Consider the following 22780-nt stretch of genomic DNA (forward strand, 5'->3'; position numbering starts at 1 on the left):
GTTACAAATTTGCCTGGGTGTCGACAAGACATTCTAGGGTGGTTGAAACGATGGCATTGGTAGCAGCACATCAGGTTCACAATGTACGGTCTAACTGTGATAATTTCATAGCCTGCTTTGATCTTGGACGGAAGCACCACTCTATCAAAGGTGAGAAAAAAACTGTGGGTGGGCACTACGGAGGAATCTAGCTTTTTCATCACTCGATGGACGGCAATGACACCCTGATCAGAGGGGTAAGACTGGATTTCGGCCTCCATTACACCGTCAAGCAGCCCAGTGTAGATAACACCAGGGGAAGAATTCAGGGTTCTATGGGCCTCGACATGAACAGGGTAGGCGTGGAGAAGCAAGGCGGTAAGCAGTTGTTGTGCTTGAAAATCAGAAGTAGTCTCCACAAACAAAGTGCCATTCCGTAATCGAGAGCAGGATTTCACAGGGCCAGCAATTGCATCAACACCTTTCTGAATAACAATAAACGGATTTACCATGGCAAAGGACTGATCATCATAAGTACACGAGACCACAAGTAAACATGGTGCAGCTGGCAGGGTCTTTGAATTGTTAGCCTCATTATGTTTACGTTTCGTAGATGTTGATTGGAAAGATGACGGGCTCATCACGAGAAAATCACCCATGATTGCCAGCATCTCCAATGGCGTGCTCCTTCCAATTGGGGGCCCCTTCACAAGGGGGCTCACCCTCCTTAGATTATTGTTCACACCTCCCAATCATCTGACACAGGGACCAATCGGCAATTTGGAAAGGTTGCAGCTCAGGCAATCACCTGTCCCTGGGCCTGGCCTGTACCAGGGGGTATGTGTGAAACCTACCTGTCGACCCATTCACCTGTTACACATCAGACACGTGGGCCAGCCTTCAGGAGCACACAGGGAGGAAGAAGAAAGAGGGGAACCTCAAATGCCAAAGTGGAGGAACAAGAGGAGAAGAGAAACAAAGAAAGTAAAAGGGAACGAAAAACAGTGGTGAGACTGTTGTCAGCAACAGACAATGCAGAACATTCCCAATAACACCCCACACATGTTCTCCAAGGAAGGGGTAAAAAGAATAGCAAGAGGATAGATATGCACCACAGAAGGGAAAAGATGCTGCAAAGGCTAGGGTCCCGTGGCAGCCAAGCACGAACCCGTCGAAGAGTGGCGAGACCCTGGGGATGTTTATTCACTCTGTGTTGCAGCAGGCAAAGATACGACAATGACCTTAAGGTTTCTGCAACGGTTAATCTTGATTGTCAGCTGCATGAGGTGTCGTGCAACTAGATGTAAAACTTTCAGGCTGAGAGGCTGTGGTCGATTTGTAAAACTACTACTTCCTGACATTTCATTGCAAACTGTGGGCAACATCATCTGAGGTGAGTCAATGACTGGCTGCCAGGCCATGGAGGTCTCGTTTACATAGAGCATATAGAGGGCACCACCATACGTCACGTGGGGCCGACTGTAAGTCTATCTCTGACTAACGCCATTATTCTCGATTGAAGGTAATCGCTTGTCAAATTGTTGGTGCAAAGTCAAGCGCCATATCTTGTCTAACTTAAAGCCTTCCTCTTTTCTATTAAAATTGTTGTGGTGTTTCTGAATCTCTATAGTGTCCCTATACATATGGGCATAATAATTGTGATGTCCTGGTTAGCACACTTGTCTCACTAAATTTTATTTCATGATCACCATCTTTAAAAAAGTGTTCCGCTACAGCTGATTTGTTGGTATGTCCTAGTGGACACTCCCTTTTGTGTTTGATTAAGTGGGTATTAACACTTCTTTTCATTATCCGTTGTGAAATGACAATGAAAAGAAGTGTCGATACCCACTTAACTGAACACAAAAGGAACTGTCGACTAGGACATACCGACAAATCAGCTGTAACGGAACAGGTGTTTAAAGACAGTGATCATGAAATAAAATTTAGTGAGACAAGCGTGATAGCCATGGCATTGCATTATTATGCACATATGTATAGGAAAGCTACAGAGATTCAGAAATACCACAACAATTTTAACAGAAAAGAGGAAGAGGGAGCAACATTTTACAAATGGTGACGGTTAAAGAGACAGTGCCCAATATGCAACCTAGTTAAAATGAGCTCCTTGCGAAGAGAGGGCCGAAAGGAGGTCGTCCAAGCCGCTGGAAAAGGCTTAATAGCCCAAAGCTTGATCCCATGAAGAAGGGAGGACCAGTGGTGATGCCAAAGTGAAACCGCTTACTGACAGACAGCAACACAGAGATCATCAGAGGGAATATAAGAACTAGTGGGCTGATGTACGAGGACTGCAGCCTTAACAGCAGCATCAACAGCCTCGTTTCCTGTCAGACCGATGTGACCAGGAACCCACAGAAATGTCACAGCGGCTCCATCAAGAGTGAGCAAGTGACAGCTTTCCTGGACATGTTGCACTAAGGGATGGATGGTATGCAGCGCACAGAGACTTTGAAGGGCACCGAGAGAATCTGAGCAGATGACACAATTGAAAAGCCTGTGTCACCGGAGTACTGTGCGGTCTGATACAGGGCGAAGAGCTCTGCTGTAAATACTGAGCAGTATTCCGGAAGCCAATACCAAAAAACAGCCCCAATGAGGAAGGCACACCCGACACCATGGTCAGTCCGAGAGCCATCACTGTACACAAAGATACTACCGTGAAATTCCACGGAAAGGTCGTGAAACTGAAGGCGATAGAGCGAGGCTGGAGTAGTGTCCGTAAGATGCGAATGATGGCCACAGTGAATACAGGCCGTCATACGAGACCATACACCCACCGAGAAATATGCAGGGAGCATGAAGTTAAGTTGCCACAGCAAGAGCCAAAAGCGAACTCCAGGAGATAACAGAAGAGGGACGCGCCCGGTACTGGCAATCAAAGGAGTCATTGAAGAAGGAGGTATAGGATGGGTGGCCACGCTTGGCACACAAACAGCATACATATCTGATGAGGAGAAGGCACGACGGTAAGCGGTAGCTGGTTGGTTGGGTTGGTTTAAAAGGGGGGGGGGGGGGGGGGGGACCAAACTGCTGGGTCATCATCAGTCCCTTGTTCCAAATAAAACAATGTCACAAGGGTGAGAATAAAACAAGAGTGACTGACAACACAAAATGGAGAAAAAGGAAAAACGACAAAAATGACAGAAGGGCAACGAACACTTAAATGGACAAAAGGGGACAAGAAAACCACAGAAATGCACAAAACAGGTAGAAGAGGTTAAAACGACAAAACAGATTACCACGCCTGGCTGAAAATGAGAATAAAAAGGAGAAGCTAGCCACTCTGCAACACATTAAAACCTCCACCCTAAGAGCACTGGGGTGGAGGACACGGAGGGTCAAAGGCCATGCACTAACACTTAGATCAAGTGATAAAACCCACTCTCACGAATAAAATGTAAAACTAAATCAACCGATAAGGCATTGTCAGATAAAATTAGCGGCAACAACTCTGGTAACCGAAGATTTTGTCGCAGGGCGATCAAAGTGGGACAGTGCACGAAAATATGGGCCATTGTGAACCGGGCGCTGCACCGACACCGAGGCGGCTCTTCACGGTGCAGGGGTCACCAGTGTGTCATCCAAGGGTGGCCAATGTACAGATGGCGGAGAACCACAGAGTCCCTGTGAGAAGCCCGCATGGAGGACTGCCACACATTCATAGTCTCCTTAATGGCATGCAGTTTGTTGTGTGTACTGAGTCTATGCCATTCCGTCTCCCAAAAGAGAAAAACTTGGCAGCATAAAAACCAAGGCAGGTCAGTTGTGGGAATGCCGATCTCCATAAGCAGTTTCCGTGTAGCCTGTTTGGCCTGTCTGTCAGCACGTTCGCTGCCTGGGATTCCGACATGTCCTGGGGTTCGCGCAAACACCACTGAATGACCGGACTGTTCCAGGGCATAGATGGACTCCTGGATGGTCGCTACCAAAGGATGACGAGAGTAGCACTGGTCAATAGCTTGTAGGCTGTTCAAGGAGTCAGTACACAGAAGAAACGACTTCCCAGGGCATGAACGGATGCGCTCAAGAGCACGAGATATAGACACTAGCTCTGCAGTGAAAACATAGCAGTCATTGGGCAAGGAATGCTGTTCAATATGCCCTCCATGGACATATGCAAAGCCAACGTGACCATCAGCCATCGAGCTGTCGGTGTAAACCACTTCACGGCCTTGGTACAAGTCAAGAATCAAGAGGTTGTGACAGCGGAGAGCCATTGGGTGAATTGAATCATTTGGGCCATGTGGAAGGTCCAGTTCAGATAGAAGGGATCAGACGCGAACTGCAATTGTGAGTCCTGACCTAGGCCGCTAATCCAGGAGATGAACCGCCATGGGTGGAAAAGGAGACGGTAATTCGGATGCGTAGGAGAACTACAAACATGTGCAACGTAATTGGCAAGCAGTTGCGCATACCTGACCTGCAATGGAGGGACTCCAGCCTCCGCCAGGATGCTGGTCACCGGACTCGTCCTAAAAGCTCCTGCTGCTATTTGAACATCACAGTTTTGCACTAGGTCGAGTAAAACGCAACGCTGAGGGTGCCACCGAACCATAAACCAGGCTCCCATAGTCAAGGCACGATAGAACAAGGGCTCTGTAGAGCTGCAGCAGCGTAGAGCGATTTACACCCCAGTTGGTGCTGCTCAGGCAGCGGAGGGCATAGAGGTGCTGCCAGCACTTCCGTTTAAGCTGAAGAAGGTGAGGAAACCAAGTCAATCGGACGTCGAAAGGAATCGATATGTATCCACTACAGTGAGGGGATCAGCAGTAAGGTAAAGTTCTGATTCCAGATGAACAGTTCAATGCCGACAGAAGTGATGACACACGACTTTGTGGCTGAAAACTGGAAGCCGTGGGCAAGAGCACATGACTGTCCCCTGTAGATGGCTCCCTGTAGGTGCTGCTCAGCAACACCACTACTGGTGGAGCAGAATGAAATGCAGAAGTCATCTACATACAAAGAGGGTGAGACGGACAACCCTACAGCTGCTGCTAGACCATTAATGGCCATTAAAAATAAATATACACTCAATACAGAACCCTGCGGGACCCCATTCTCCTGGATATGGGGGTACTATGGGAGGCACCAACTTGGAAATGGGAAAGTACGAAGTGACAGGAAATTCTAGACAAAAATCGGGAGCGGGCCTCTGAGACCTCACTCGTACAATGTGGCAAGGATATGATGTTGCCAATTGGTGTCATACCCTTTTCGTAAATAAAAAAAGACGGCACAAGGTGCTGGTGTCTGGAAAAGGCTGTTCGGATGGCAGACTCGAGGGACACAAGTGGTAGAGCACAGAGCCAGTAGGCTATGTGACTCCAGGACCCGACCCAACCAAACCGCTGACGCACCATACGTTCCAGCAGCTTACAAAGAATGTTGGTGAGGCTGAAGGGCCAATAACTATCCAGATCAAGCGGGCTCTTCCCAGGTTTGAGCACTGGTATGATGGTCCTCTCCCACCAGTGCGATGGAAAGACACCATCACACCAGATCTGGTTGAAGAACACAAGGGGATGTCGCTTATAGTCTGACGAGAGATGTTTAATCATCTGACTGTGGATCCGATCTGGCCCAGGAGCTGTGGCAGGGCAATGTGCAAGGGCACTGAGGAGCTCCCACTCTGTAAATGGGGCATTATACGATTCACGGTGGTGTGCAGTGGACAAGAGGACTTTCCCTTCTATCCACCGTTTGCGAGTGCGAAAGGCTCGGGGGTAATTCTCTGACACAGAGGCACGAGCATAGTGCTCAGCAAAGTGCTTGGCAATCGCGTTTGCATCGGTAGATAATATGCCATTTATGTTAACACCAGAAACACCTGTTGGAGTCTGGCGCCCAAAACTCGTTTGATCTTTGCCCAGACTTGGGAAGATGACATATGGCACCCAACGGTCGAGAAGTATCTCTCCAAACACTCCTGATCACTCTTCTGATCAGCTGGCGAACGATAGCACGGAGGCGTTTAAAGACTATGAGGTGCTCCGGGGAAGGATGCAGCTTGTGCCACTGTACAGCTTGCCGACACTCCTTAATTGCCTCAGCGACATCTGGTGACCACCAAGGAACTGTCTTTCGCCGGAGGCACCCTAAAGAACGAGGGATCGTGTTTTCCGCCACAGAAACGATCGCTGTAGTTACCTGCTCAACCAACTCATAGATGTTACCATGTGGGGGGATTCAATGGTGACAGCAGAGGTGAAAGCATCCCAGTGTGCCTTGTTTAAAGCCCATCTGGGCAGGCATCCGTGGGCCTGACGCCGGGGCAGTGACAGGAAGATGGGGAAGTGGTCACTACCACACAGGTCGTCATGTGCTCTCCAGTGGATAGAGGGGAGAAGTCCAGGACTGCAAACCAAGGGTTCAATGGCAGAATATGTGCCATGTGCCACACTGAAATGTGTAGGGGCACGTGTATTTAAGAGGCAGAGGTCGAGTTGTGGCAGTAAATTTTCGACACCTCTGCCTCGGTCAGTAATCACAACGCCACCCCACAAGGAGTTATGAGTGTTAAAATCTCCCAAAAGTCGGAAAGGTTTAGAAAGTTGATCAATCAGGCAGCCAATGCATTGAGGAGTAGTGCACCATGTGGAGGAAGATATATGTTGCAGACTGTTACTTCCTGTGTCGTCCTTGTCCTGACAGCCACAGCCACAAGAGGGGTTCAAAGGGGCATAGGTTCATTGCATGCTGAATTCAGGATATAGACACAAACTCCATCTGACACACTATTATAGTCACTATGGTTCTTGTAATATCTGCTATAGCCATGGAGGGCACGGTCCGCATTGCTGGGAACCAGTTTTTGTGGAGGGCAATGCAGTAAGCAGGTGTAAAGCTTAAGAGTTGCCATATGTCAGCCAGGTGGTGGAAAAAACCGCTGCAATTCCACTGGAGGATGATGTTATCGTGAGGCTGGGAAGGCATGAAGAGCGCAAGGAGGCAGGTTATGCCTCAAGGTCACCTGCTGCCACCAATTGAGTATTTGTAGCCATTTCTATGGTGGATGAGGCATCAGTGAGATCCAGGTCCACTGGGGACACTACGATCTCCACCGCATCCTCCGATGCAGAATTGGTAGGGACTGGTGGTGTTGGGGCCACCAGAGGGTCATTTTTCTTAGCCGACTTCTTTGTTTGCTTGCCCTCTCTCTTCTCTTTAGGGGCTTGCTTGGAGGGCTTCTCTGAAGTAGCTTCAGGCACAGAGGAAGACTGTGAAGTTCTTTGTCTAGCAGTTTTTGGCTCCTGGAGCCTCTGGCAAGTGTCCGCCGTGGCATTAGTGGAGACCTAGGGAGAGAAGGTCCCAAGGGACCCCTTCCGCACGAGAGGAGCCGATGTCCCCTGCATTTGGGGGTGGCCTTACTCCCGAAGTAGGTGCTTTGGGAACAACGGAGGAAGATTTGCCCCCTACCATCAAGGGGGCAGATGTATTCTGGTGGCCCGGACGGCCCCCTGTTTGTGGCACAGAGGAACCACTGGCACTTGGGATGGCGATGACGACGTAGCTGCAGCACATGTCAACATCAACCGAATGGGGTGTAATCTTTCAAATTAACATTTAGCCTCTGTGTAAGTCAACCAGTCCAAGGTCCTGTACTCCATTATTCTCCACTCCTTTTGGTGTACTGAGCAGTCTGGCGAGCAGGAGGAGTGGTGCTCTCCACATCTGATGCAAGTGGGAGGAGGTGCACATGGAGTATCTGAGTGCAGTGGACATCCGCAGTCTCAACATGTGGTGTTGGAAGTGCAGCGGGAAGACGTGCCCAAATGTCCAGCACTTAAAGCACCACATAGGGGGAGGGACGTATGGTTTAATGTCACAGAGGTAAACCATCACCTTGACCTTTTAGGCAATTAATCAACCTCAAAGGCCAATATGAAGGCACCGGTAGCAACCCTGTTGCCTTTGGGTCCCCTGTAGACGCGCCGGATGAAATGAACACCCAGCTGCTCTAAATTGGAGTAGAGCTCGTCGTCAGACTGCAAGAGGAGATCATGATGGAAAATGATCCCCTAGACCATGTTGAGGCTTTTATGGGAAGTGATGGAAACAGGAATATCACCCAGCTTGTCACATGCGAGTAACGCTCGGGACTGGGCTGGGGATGCTGTCTGAATCAAGACTGCACCATTCCGCATCTTTGACAGCGCTGTCACTTCTCCAAACTTATCCTCTCAAGGTGTTAAATGAAAAACTTCGAGGCTTCATAGGTAGAAAGGAGTCCCTATCAGCTCGCCTACAGACTTAAAAACATAGGCAAATATGGCTCTCTCCGTTCTGTACCCCTATGTTCTTCCCATGGTGTAGCGAGGGAGGGAAGCGATACCTGTCAGAATTGTATTCGATCTTACCCTTCTTAGAAACTGCTGGCGCTGTACGGTCACCAGCAAGAGATGACTTAGTCCGCTTCATTGCGGGTCATCTGCCTGATTCCACCAATTAGGGGCTCTCCCCATGGGCACCATCCAGCCACAGCAAAGGCCACCTGGCATGACGGCTGTTGCCAAGAGTCCTGATGGTCCAGGAAGACAGGCATTTACTCCTTGGCATACGTGGGGAGTTTACACCTCAGGCATCAGCAGTGTGATCCCTGTGTTGTCAGGGGGCTACCACCAAATGGGTACATGAGGGCCCAACACAACGGACTGGCTACTGTGCTGGATATTGGGTGCAGAGAAATCCAATAATGTCATGGGGGTGCAAGAGGACAGGAGACAATGGAAGAAGATGACATACCTCAGAAAATGTCCTTGCCCAAATAGTTGAATCGCAGGTGGAGATGCAAAGCCATGACAAGGAATTCAAGAGATCGAATCTAAGGGCACTATGGACAATTTGTGCACTACGTGCGGCATCCTTCCCCATATGGCCCGCACTTCTGTAGAATTTGGAAAAGTGGCAGGCCAAACCATAGAATTGGACCTGAACTCACAGAGCTGAAAAGTGAGACTTCTTTTAGTCGCCTCTTATGACAGGCAGGAATACCTAGGGCCTATTCTAACCCCTGGACCCGCAGAGGGTGACAGTGGTAGTTCAGCAGCTTTTGCGTACAGACTCTCAACCAGGCTAAATGGCACCAGAGGCCAAATGGATACCTTGATGGTGGATAGTATTGGGATAGCGTAAGGAGGACGGATGTGCAGATGTATAAACGAAACACCCATAGTCTAGTTTTGAACGGACATGAGACTGGCAGAAATGGAGGAGGCTGATTCGATCTGCACCCTAGGAAGTATCACTGAGGGCACGTAGGGCAGTGAGGGACTGCATACAGCGTGCTGCCATGTAAGACACATAGGAGGACCGAGAGTGTTTCCTATCGAGCATGAGCCCCAGGAATTTTGTAGTTTTAACAAACAGAAGAGCAACAGGCCCAGTCCCCCCCCCCCCCCCATGCCTTATTAAGTGTGTACCCCTGGCCTGTGTTAGAACTGTTGCTATTTATTCTGATTTCATACTCTTGTTTGATAACAGGATCCCAGCATGATGTTATCTGAGCCAAAACAACCGTTTTTTTTTTTTTCCTAAATTGTATTTTGTGCTCATTTTCTAGGCAACGTCCAACCACAACCGACTTCTAGACAATGCTAGGTAACAGTACGAATTGTTTCACCTATGTAAACACAACATTCACAGGGAACACTATGCACATCAAGAACTCTAAGACCTATGTTGTCTTTAATGGGAGCATAACAAATCTCTTATCTTGGAGGCAGGCTGATACACTGGTTTCAGTCCATGTCTCTGCACTATGTGCCCTATCTTGATCATATTTCCTCCATGACGTGGAAGGAATGCCGCCATCTTGGCCTCTTCTGCTGATTTACGAGGTGTCTTCTGACGGTGGCTCTTTAACACTTTAGCAATTTTTCCCCTTGCTGTAACCATTTTCTCTGAACATATGCTTCAAATGCTGAAATTCAGACTCTAGATGGTCATGATCAGAAATAACTTTTGCCCTTTGTACTAACAAGTTGAGGACTGTTGTCTTGTGTACAGGGTTATGTAAACTGTTTGTGTTCAAGCAATGGTCAGTGTGCGTATATTCCCTGTACACTGAACAATGCACACTGACTGGTAGTTAAATGCCAACAGTTTTCACCACCCTGCAGACGAAAGAAGTCCTCGACGTGTTAGCACAAGGGCAAAAATTATTTCTGGTGACAACCACTTAAAGTCTCAATTTCAGCATTTGAAGCAAGTGTTTAGAGAAAATGGTTACAGCAAGGGGGAAAATTGCTAAAACATGCAAGCGCCATCAGTGGAAGATGCCTCATAAATCAGTGGAAGAGGCCATGCTGGCTTCATTCCTTCCATGCTGTGGAGCAACTACTAGCAAGACAGGGTGCGTGATGATGACATATGGACTGAGACCAGTGTTCCAGCCTGCCTCCAAGATAAGAGATATGTTATGCCCCGTTAAAGACAACCTAGGTCTTTGAGTTCCTGGCATGTATCGTGACCCCTGTGAATGTGGTAGTATTTACACAGGTCAAATCATTCACACTGTTGCCAAGCATCATGCAAAGCATTCACGACGAGTCAAACAAAGGGTCAGCCACGGCTGAAAATTGCCTACAAAATGGGCATAAAACACAGTTTGAAAAAGCGAGAGTTTTGGCTCGGCCAACATTATACTGAGATTCTGTTATCAAAGAAGTGCTGAAATTACAACAAACAGCAAAATTTTTAACAGAGAATGGGGCCACAGGGAGTGGAATCTGGACACTGAGTGAAAGCAAAGACATGGGCTTGATGCTTGTGGGGACGTGGGAGCAGAAGTTTCAAATGTGACGCTGGCTGCTCGCTCCATGTGATGTCACGTGGTCCAACGGCATGATGGAGCTGCTAGGATCTGATCAACTTGCTTTTAGCGCCTGCACCACACTGGCCCTCTCTGGAAAGTTCCAGATGCTGTCAATACACCTATATAAGTTGAACACTGTGCCAACTTAGTCAGTGATTTCGACTTCTGACGATGATGGCGGAGACTGCTGTCAAAAGCTTAAGTGCTTTATTTGAAATGATGTGGCTTGTGAACACAGTTTTTTTTTTTTTTTTTTTTTTTTTTTTTTTTTTTTTTGAAAGTAGATGTGTCCACCATTTTGATGACTTCATGGGTCAAAGCAGTCGGGTGGAATCTGTTACTTCCATAGACCCCAAGGAAACACCAACAACTCTTGAAGACACTGAATGCCATATGACATGGGCATGCTCTGTGATAAAAATTCTAAGGCCTACTGCCTGTCCAGATTTGCTTGTTAACACGTTTCAGTGCTCAATGTGGACATTTTGAGCATCTGATATGACTGTCACAATAAACTCATGAAATGGACTTAAGTGCATACATTATGTCAAAAGTCATCTTTGAAGGCTCTTTGGAAGGCCACAGATATAGATTCAGTTACATAAACAAAAAGAAACATTGGTATCACTAATTGGCAGCTCTAAACATTAAAAATCACGTTCATAGGTCTACACAAGAAAGTCTATCATTCACTACAACTCAACGAAAACTACGTATTGATACATTCACTCTTTTAGAATATGGTTTAGGTGCTTTTCTTAGCTGCTTGATGATACAGAATCATTGATGTAGTTGGTGAAATAAGCTCAAAGGTAACTTAATTGAAAGAGTAGGGCCAAATGTTCCTGAGAAGCTATGATCCACTTACTATGCTGAGCGGTACATCACATGCCACAAATGTTCATTGCAGAGTACAGACTGCCGCAGAGCAATACTTTACTTCCAAAATATACTTCTCTGATTACCTTACACATTAAATCTTTCATTAAAGAGTCATAGCCTTTCAAGTAATCAGAGATCTGTGGATACGAGGAAACAAAAATAATGTAAAGACTACAACAAAACTTTCTAATTGCTTTTCTTTGTTTTTTAAGGACAGTGTACAGTTGATCGTGGAATAAACTTGATTGTTTACTACTGGCTTATGTTCCATTTTCACAGGTTAAGACACTGTGTGTTTCACAATGGATGCAAAAGGTATACCCAAAGCAAACAGCTTGCATCTGATATGTGCCTGCCATATAGGGAACTGGGGTTTCATTCCCAGGTGGCAGTCTGCTTCAGCTTTAGTAAAACTGAAGTAAACAGCATTCCCCAACCATTCCTTTTACAAACACAATCACAGAATAAATAACATCTGTTTGCCTGTGTTCACATCATTTAATTCTGACAAAGTTTATTTTAAGTTCAAGATAATTTCAAACACAAACTACTAGTGTAAATGGACAGCTATTGCTTAATCTGAAGTGTGGAAATGTAATATTTCTTTAAATCAGTCAGTGTGTTCCAAATCAAGAACAACCATGAAAACTGAAAATGATGAACTCCAGGTTTCTTAACATTGATTTAAAACCAAGTGTAATTCAATTAACAGTAATTTCGTACTCTACCGAGCTGACAGTGCAACAACGGTAATTTCTTAAAAAATGTAGTACCAATGAGGGAGTAAACACTTCCATCACGCAATGATGCACCTTTACCTTTACTGGATATTACTCCTAGCTACAATGTTAACAGACGAAAGAAGAAATGTTCATTTTTTTGAAATTTAATAACGGTAACTGGATATTATGCAAACTAAAAAATACATTTAGACATAAAAAATCTGGTGCTGTAATGACCTACACTACTATTTCTCTTAAACATTACACTATTAGCGTAACCTAGGTACCTTTAAAGCCAGAAGACTGCCATTAGAGAACATCTCTAGTAGTATCATCATCGAGTACTGCTCGACGTTTCCGAGATACACCCAAAACAAGTCTTACATAAAAACGGAGTTTGGTTTGTCGACCACATAAAATAACCTTGTTTAACACTTGTTCGTCCATAAACTTCTAACTAAAGCCACAAAATGCTTGCATTCACCAATGCTACGAAACTGTACACATAAAATATGCTCCAGATCATCACATAACATTACCAGGCTAACAAAAGCCTAAATATTTAGTTAGGTACAATATTTCTTCCATTTTCCGATGTTTGCGTTCCATGAACTTCAAAGACATTATACGTTGAACATATTTTCGCCACAGAGTACATACAAAAATTGTCAGAACGAAGTTAAATTGCGTTTGCAGCAGTTCACGACAAGGACCATTGCAAATTAACTATATAATAACATCTCCTTTCGATCACAATTAAATTGATTAAGAGTATAACAGATATTGTTGATGAATGAAGTAATCATTGTATGCATGTCACTTGAGTTTAACGTGAAAGAGAAAATGTATCTACAATTCCCGCTCATACTTCTAATACTTCGCTGAGATAATTTTAGTTCTTCTCTTTCTTTCACTCTTCAGCTATTGTGTTTGTATTTCACTTGTAATTTGCTTGTAAAGTATGCATCTTTGGGTGAAGTACATTGTTTGTGTACTGCATCTTCTTGAAGTGCTTTGCAATCGAGATATGACTGACGTATGACGTGACGTTTTCAAATTAAACGTGTTGAAAGGTTTATAATTTATTACATTCTGCTAAACTAAAAACCCTACATGAGGATAGTGGTACAATGGGAAGTATCCTCCCATGCTCTCTATTTTGGTTTAAGAAGGGGGATGTAGACGTAGGTTGTAACTGTTTAGCAGTAAAGTCAGTGTAGGGAGACACCTCACCGAGTGCAAACGGCCTTGGGTCGTCGACAGACACTCGAAAGAAAAGTTGCTGGTAATACAAATAAACACACATTGAAACACATATTTATTTGGAAAGCCAGCAAGTTTTCTTCCCCTATTGTGTGTGCCGGTCGACGACTAGGCGCTTCTTCTGTTCGGTGAGCAGTCTCCTATACATGTAAATATTTACGTTCTACCACAACTTTCATTACCATACGGATGTGTACGTAGTTGTTTTACTAAAGACCCCATGACTTGAAGAAGCGCTTAAAGCACATTAATCGTATGGTATATTCCGTGTAAGGTCGGACACCCGATATTTAAAAGTTTAAAATTCGGTACTTTTTATTTTTTTTTTTTAAAAGATTGGACTTTTTAATGTATGGTAACAGTAGTTTTTGGTCCATTATTGCTTTCCCTCCATAATTTGTAGCCATGTTTATAAGGCCATATGTTTTTAATACGATGAGAGAGTGAATTATTGGAGATTTTGGACCTTCATTTGAACTAATTGGCAGGTAAGAATTAACCTATCATTATTTATATTACTGTTACATACTCTAATGTATTTCAAAAAGAGTATAAAACTGAAGTAAGTAAATTATAGGTTAGGATAAATAATATAATACAACAGCATGAACTTTCATGTAACATGAGTCACTTTCATGTAATTAAGTTTTTATACCATGAGGAATGTTAGAGATAACTTTATCTTGTTCAGTAATTTATTTCTTTTTATGAATGTGTAACTAATACCACTACTAGAAATTTCCCAGTTTCAACCAATATTGTAAAAACAAAAAATTAAATGTGTAACATGAGTCATGTAATCTGCATCACAGTTGTATTATTTTAAGGTTAGAAGAAGATGATGTCCTCAGCAGCAGAAAGACAGAGCAGGAGGGAAAAGTTAAAGAGTGAACGAAAATATGAAGAATTTAAGAAACTTGAAAAAGTCAGCAGAAACAAAAGTTTCTACAATTGTGTCAACATGATCAACGACTGTTATTAGTAGAAAGAAGAGCTAAAGCTAGGGACAGAGTTAGAAAACATAGGCAACATAAGATGCAAGATCAACAGCCTAGTAAAGCAGGTTTGTCACCGTATACGTCACATATTGCTCTGGTTAAAGTCATGGCTCGTGTGCTGCAGTTGTGTACATTAACAAGGCACTGTCTACTATACCTGAAAATGTGAAGGTAGTTTCAATATGGTCAGATGGACTTGTCTCACAATTTAAAAACAAATATATTAACACTGCTGTACCTCAGTTTCAATCATTACATGACGTGGAAATCGATTGGAACTTATTCACCACATACTATGCTAAAGGAGCTGTATGTAGATGGAATTGGTGCGGTTGCAGAACAGCAAGTGTGGAATGCAGTAAAAAAAGCGAAAATTCATAGTTGATGCATCATTTACTCATGCAGCGGCAAGTACCACAACTATGCAGGTTTTTCCTATGTCTCATCATGAAATTCAAGGAATCAATGTGTAACTTAATCTGGCACAAATATTTTCTTCAGCACCATCAGTATCAAACATAAAAATCATTCATTGCTTTCACTTCAAGAAAGGAACACTAAACAAATATCTGCTGTCACCAAAGAATTTCGCTGCTGCAGATACTGAAGAAACTATAGGAAGTGTGAAAATTGAAGACTGGTACAAAGTAGAATATGACAGTAAATTCAATGCTGCAAAAGTACGTGCAATTTTTGGAAATTCTTACCTAATCTGTACAATGGAGTGTGCTGGTAACATTGTAAATGGCCTGTAAAATGTATTGAAATTATAAAGAAAAGTAGTCTGCTTGATGTTGCCAGTGCAAGATAATATTTCCAGTTCTCTAACTCTTATAATTTTTCAAAGTGAAATGTTAATGTTAAGTTTATCTTCTTTGGCACATAATGTCATATTTTCATTTCCCTGCTTGCATGCAAAATGTTTTTCCAACAATAAGTAGCATAACAGGAGTCACGTAACATTGAGTCACACGCCTTTTTCAATATACTACAGTATTTCACATGGTATAAATATTTTTAGAAATCCGTAACTTTGCCATTTGAATGCAAACATAATATGCATTTTCTGTGATAAAAACCAGATCCATACTCCTAATAGTTTGAGGACACTTTTGGTGTAATATGTACATTAGGAGTAGGTTGTCCCAAATTTTGTAACATGAGTCACAACATAAATTACATTCTTGTTCTTTAATTTTAATGCTCTTCCCTACTTAAATAACAATTCAAGATCTTTGCCTAAGTAACACAATTTATAATGATGATTTACAAAAGAAAATATGGTTTTATAGATTGTTAAAAAATCAATGTAATAAAACACTGATTTCAAAATGTAACACAAGTCTCCATGGAATCTCCCGAGTATTTGAAAATAAGTAGTGTAAGTTAAGTATTGCTGTGTGTAACTGTTTACAAAGTAAGATAATTACTTATATGTTACATTACCTAGAAAAATTGGAACCAGGAAGAAAATTAACTGTGTGCCCCCCCCCCCCCCCCCCACCGCGGTGGTCTACAGTTTGAACTTGGGACCATATGGCCACTTAGTTGCCATTGCTCAAGTGAGGAAACTCCTTGCTGTCTGCCTATGCTAGTGTGGGCAGGCATTGCTATTGTGAGCTGTCTCATCCAAGCTGTACCTATATATGTAATAGAAAGATAATATAATCTGAGAAGCCGGTAAGTCATACATGGGGTTGACAACTTTCAAATGGATTACTTAAGTTAAAATGACTAAATTAGAGGCAAATGTTACTTTTTTAAAGGTAGTAGTGTGAATATTTATTTTGACAATACTTTAGCAATGAGAGAAATTTTCAGTGTATACCACTCTGACACAAAGGAGGAGGTTATGTAATGCTCTGTTTATGAACAGAGCAGTCGTATTGGGTGAAAATCTCAAATTTTAAGTTGTTCACACCAGGTGTGATAGACACTGAGGAAAGTGCACAAGAAGAGTGAATATTGTTATTGAGATGCATTTGTAATTGAAATTTTTCATGGTTATTTGGAGAGACATTATGTGGCCATTATGAGATTCATGATCTGGTTGGTGGCAGAGGTGATGGTGACTGACAGACACTGTGGAATCAGACTTCATCACGCCTAGGAGAAACACGCTTGATCCAAGACATAAATACCAGATATCTAGCCATAAATTGCAATTAATTAAGTTAAGCTGCGGTACAATGAAGTACATTATCCTAAGAGGGCCAAAGCATTGCTCTTTTGATGTATTGAAATACTGAGAGTTGGTATATATATATATATATATATATATATATATATATATATATATATATATATATATATATATATATATATATATATGAATATAATAGAGGGAAACATTCCACGTGGGAAAAATATATCTAAAAAGAAAGATGATGAGACTTACCAAACAAAAGTGCTGGCAGATCGATAGACACACAAAATTCAAGCTTTCGCAACCAACGGTTGCCTCGTCAGGAAAGAGGGAAGGAGAGGGAAAGACAAAAGGATTTGGGTTTTAAGGGAAAGGGTAAGGAGTCATTCCAATCCCGGGAGCGGAAAGACTTACCTTAGGGGGAAAAAAGGACATGTATACACTCGCACACACACACATATCCATCCGCATATACACAGACACAAGCAGACATTTGTAAAGGCAAAGAGTTTGGGCAATAGCATATATATATATATATAGTCATACCTACTGTTCTACATCTAAAGAAGACATGGATCTGGCAAAGAGTCACTCATGTATATCAGGTTGCGCTAAAATATAAGTGGCAGTCAAATGAAAATGAAGCAAATGGAAAAAATTAAGTAAACTGTTTATTATTTCAAAGATAATTGCCATAACAGTTAATACATCCCACTGTGAGGAAAGATAGTCAATGCCTCCATGGAAAAATGTTTTCAGTGTCTATGGAATCATGACTGTAACCAGGCCTGTACCTCTTAGTCCAAAGCAAATCAATGCCCACAAATGTCTTTCTTCAGTGCTACAAAACTATGGAAATTGCATGAGGAGAGATTGGGGCTGTATGGAGGATGCGTAAGGGCCTCCCAGTGAAAATTTAGCAGCATACTCGAAAAACCATTGGCAACATGTGGACCCACCCACCCTGGTGGTCTCCAGTTTGAACCTGCGACCATATGGCCACTTAGTTGCCATTACCCAAGTGGGGAAACTCATTGCTGTCTGCCTCTGCTAGTGTGGGTACGCATTGCTATTGTGAGCTGCCTCATCCATGCTGTATCCATGGCTTGATTGTGTCCACTCCAGTGCATCCCCCAACCCGTGAGGGCATGTCTAGTCGTCATGGCCAACAGCCCAGGCTGTTGCATGTGCCCTACATCATCACCCCTGCTGAGTCACTGGCATCATCATTCTACTTGCTGCCAATGACAACAGTCTGCTTGCTAACAACAGCGTATTTTGCTGGCTATGAACAGCTTATGCCTCAGTGGCTGCTAGTCCCTTAAAGCATCATAACTACTGTTGTAATTTGCTGATCAATAAATGAATGGTGTTGAGTGTGTGTTGTAAAATATTTCTGTTTTACTAGGAAATCAGCAAATGCTTTTTCTTGTAGTAGCAGAAAGCATTTTTCAGAACAAAGCTTCTTGAACTCTGTTAAATGCTTATGTTACAACTCAGCTAACAAATGAAAAGATTGATGTTCATTTTTCGTGTGTCTACATGTGTATATTTTATTGATGTGATCTCTTTGGACAGGATGCAAGTGTTTAACCTCTTGTTGCACTGGAAACTAATAATGTGATTAATTGCACATAGTCATGTTAATCATTTTTAATTTTGCTACATTCCTTATCTCTTTGTTATGGAAGTAAGTTAACTTATGTTTTGAGAATTTTTCAGGAGCTGATTGGGAGCAGTTGAGAGCAGATTGTTTAATGATGAAATGACCAAACTTTATTCATGTCTTTAAAGAAAATCTTGAGCATCTGTCATCAGAATGCTCTTTCTCATCATTCTTATTCTTTGCAATTCTGTGTAAGGTCACTTATTGAGAAATTTTCTTTGAAATATCTCAGTACATGAGAAGTGGAACATCTCAACTGGCACCCAGTATAGGGCTCAAGTTAAAATATTTATTCGTAATTATAACCATATTGTTTTTCTGTTGCATGTTCAATGACCAATACTGCATGTAAATTATAAAGTAATATGGTGATAATATATTGTATGGATAATTGTGAAAGAGAGGATTTTTGCATCTGAGCAAAGATTTCTGAATTTGAGTGAAACTGAAATATATCAGTAATAAATGTAAGGGCACCATCATTCTATCATTTTCAATGCAGGGGATGATTTTTCAAACATTGTATTGAGTGATTTATTACCCATATCAAGTAATTATAAGTCTCAATTTGCAAAAAAGTTTTTAATTGATGGAATACACTATTGTGAGGTCATGTACAACATTGCAATTTTTGCATGGGGTGATGAATTGAAAATGCTTTTCTGTTGTTTCATTTAGTGGCATCCATCAAGTAAATTTGCATATTAAGTTAATTCTGTTGCAGTTAATCTTATTAAATTATTTTTCTCTGTGTGACAAAATAGCTGATTTTGATAACTTTGTTGTAGTATGGTAAGACTAAATTTGGAAAAATAGTAAAAATGTATATGATAAACAATGTAGACACTGAATCTACTGTCGATGGCAGCTGTGTTGTCGATCCAATATTGCAGGATTTGAATCCCACCACTTCTGAACACAATTCAGGTATGCAGTCTCAATATTGTGAGTTCTGAAACTAGTGAAACTACAGATCAGTTTATGGAACTGCACTGGAAAATTGCAGCCACACTAAATGCATGTGGTCAGTTTCAAAAGCATTAGGACAATCCAAACTAAGGTAAGCACTTAAAGAAACGGTGGAAGTGGTTAAACAGCTAACAGTTTATCAGATACAGTAAAGGTCATGCTGGAAGATAATGTCAAACAGTTGACTAAGCAATTTAATGATCTTACCACCAAATAGGAAACCAAAACAAATGAAAATCTTGCTGCACAAGGAAAGGAATTTTTGGAAGACTTTAACCAATGGATAAACAAGAAAAATTCTCTGATTACTGAAAAGCTTGAGAGAGCTATGTGCAGCTGTACAATCTGTTAGCACTGAAGTCTCATTAGAACTAGGTACTTCAAGTGAAGCTATCCAAGATGAATTAGGGCACATAAAGGGTGTATTAACGCAGGTCACACCCAAGTGATGTAATAGTGTGTGTGACTAACCATGACTGACGTACATCACGAAATTACAGAAATGAAAGGCACTGTGCATGATACACCACCTTTACCTGCACATACTAGTGAAATGTATTAGGCAAGAAGTCTATCTAATAGATTCTGTCATGAAGAAGCAGAGCAGGTTAGCCTGTACACCGAATATTCATCTGAATCAATGGGGCAGCACCTACTTTAACCCAGATACTATTAGAAGAAAATCTTCTAAAGCTTCGGCAATTTCAAATATTCTCTGCAGAGAAAAGGTCACCCCAACACATAGTTTTTATAAAGAATTTATTACACGTACTGCCCCATATTTCGTGCCCGTATGATTTATTGTTGATATTTTAGACCTTTTTAGATTCTGACGAGGTATTTGCATCATCTTTGTATGAGAAATGTTAATATCAACCAAACATTACGCAGTGATGGCTTCAATAATGTGTGTACAGGCACGGAGACCCAAGTGTTAAAAAACGGATTGCTTGAGTAACGCTATAAATCGTGAATGATACATTACAAGCATTTCGTTATTACAGTAAAGTGTGCCAGTTATGAGCCTGTACCAAATGATCTCTTTAAATGCGTTGAATAAAATACGACGTCGCTGAATGATGTGTTGACTTGTAGTAAAAAATGGTTCAAATGGCTCTGAGCACTATGGGACTTAACATCTGGGGTCATCAGTCCCCTAGAACTTAGAACTGCTTAGACCTGACTAACCTAGGGACGTCGCACACATCCGTTCCCAGGGCGGGATTCGAGCCTGCGACCGTGGCGGTCGCGCGGTTCCGGACTGATGAGCCTAGAACAGCTCGGCCACACCGGCCGGCTGCCTCTAGTACAGAGGAACCTGTTCTGGCGCTGCAGTCCGGAGCCGCGGGACTGCTACGGTCGCGGGTTCGAGTCCTGCCTCGGGCGTGGGTGTGTGTGGTGTCCTTGGGTTGGTTAGGGTTGGGTGGTTCTAGGTTCTGGGGGACTTGTGACCTAGGATGTTGAGTCCCATAGTGCTCAGAGCCATTTGAACAGAGGAACCGCAACAGTTAACAGATAAAAGCGTGATACAGTGAAGTTGAAAGTAGACCTTAAAATCTGTTACGATAAGAGTAAAATACTGTTTAACAAATAAATCGAAAAGAAAGTTGCGTGTAACATAAATGAAGCCATAGAACCTGCTGTTGAGTTGCTATTTTCGTCTTCTTCTGGTTGGTGTGGTACGGGTCTTAAGGATTTCCGTTCTTGTGCCAATTTCTTGACTCCAGAGCAGCAAGCACATTAAGCACTCAATTATTTATTGAATATATAACTCCTCGTACACTTTTTAACCTCCACGACCCCCACTAATAGCATTTACATACAGGTATGTTTATAGAAGTGAAATATGGACTTTTAATGCGAAAACAATTCAAAAACTGTTATTTGCTCAGTGGACAATAGGTGTGTTGTGGGAAACGCTAGGATGGAGAGGTAAATAAACAGCACGAAAGGAAGTACTTGAGTAAGCCGTAACTGGAGGATCATTGATTCCTTTTGTTAAGAAACTCCTCAAATGTTGGTAAACAACCTCTGAAAGTCTGCGATAGAGTAGGTTATCCCAAAAGTATAACAAGTGTAGAGTTTTTGGTCTTCCAGCCGAGGAAGTAGGACAAAAGGGCGCCTCATTTCGACGACATTCACTATCTTCAACTCCTGTCGAAAAGATGAGTTGACACCTAGTTGATCAATTCTAATAATTGTCTATATATATTTCATATCTACACTGCACATAAATGAATTACTAAGAAAGATTTAGTGATCAGAACATTCCCTTGAATCAAATTCATTGATGTGAACTGAATAGATTCAATAAAATAATGAAGATGGCAATGGCGTGAAATGATATTTCGCAAAATCGTTCTCAGACGCAAGATCAGGGTTTTATTGCAGTGAATTTAATTCATTGTGTAGAGATTCTCGCAGATGGAAAAAATGCGATGTGCATCCGCACTGCTTATGAAAGTGTCTTACCTACTGTACAAACGCAAATCTTTTATCAGCGTCCACGGATATTAAAATTTTGCATACCTATGTTGTATAACAATACCGTGATATTGGCATGCACGTCCAGCTATTGGGACAATGTCATTAAGGAGGCTGTTGAGTTTAAATTAGCGAGAAACTTTGTAAACAGGGATGGAGGTTTTTACTTAAACTCTGCTTGGAATCCTGTCATAAAACAGAGGGACAGAGTCAATGTTACCTCACTTGCTAGTTCGCTATCGATACCACTGACTAAGTAGATTCAGACTAAGCAGATTCAGAAGGATGTAGGTTGCAGTAGGTACTGGGAGATGAAGAAGCTTGCACAGGATAGAGTAACATGGAGAGCTGCATCAAACCAGTCTCAGGACTGAAGACCACAACAACAACAACAACTGCCCAAGATTTGGGATGAGAGACAAAAGATTGCAACTGAAATAGCTGAAAACTGCACTACATATGATCAGTTCAAAAAGGCATTACTGGCTAAATACTGATAAGGATGCATACAAGCGCAACTCTAAAAAGAAGTCTTCAACCCTGAAGTGTACAATGGCAGACCCAGGAAATACACTCCTGGAAATGGAAAAAAGAACACATTGACACCGGTGTGTCAGACCCACCATACTTGCTCCGGACACTGCGAGAGGGCTGTACAAGCAATGATCACACGCACGGCACAGTGGGCACACCAGGAACCGCGGTGTTGGCCGTCGAATGGCGCTAGCTGCGCAGCATTTGTGCACCGCCGCCGTCAGTGTCAGCCAGTTTGCCGTGGCATATGGAGCTCCATCGCAGTCTTTAACACTGGTAGCATGCCGCGACAGCCTGGACGTG

The 22780-nt window shown here is 42.6% G+C and overlaps 1 protein-coding gene across 1 annotated transcript in view; it reads right to left on the reverse strand.

Moving 5' to 3' along the window:
- Positions 1–13019, reverse strand: part of LOC126188053 (serine/arginine repetitive matrix protein 2-like) — a 354700-nt gene extending 341681 nt beyond the window's left edge. The window contains exon 1 of the mRNA XM_049929488.1: positions 12705–13019. The gene's annotated coding sequence lies outside the window, so the exon portion shown is untranslated. The remainder of the gene's footprint in view (positions 1–12704) is intronic.
- Between the last annotated feature and the right edge of the window lie 9761 nt (positions 13020–22780).

Source organism: Schistocerca cancellata, chromosome 5 (assembly GCF_023864275.1).
Source record: "Schistocerca cancellata isolate TAMUIC-IGC-003103 chromosome 5, iqSchCanc2.1, whole genome shotgun sequence".
In the NCBI taxonomy this organism is placed as follows: Eukaryota; Metazoa; Arthropoda; class Insecta; order Orthoptera; family Acrididae; genus Schistocerca; species Schistocerca cancellata.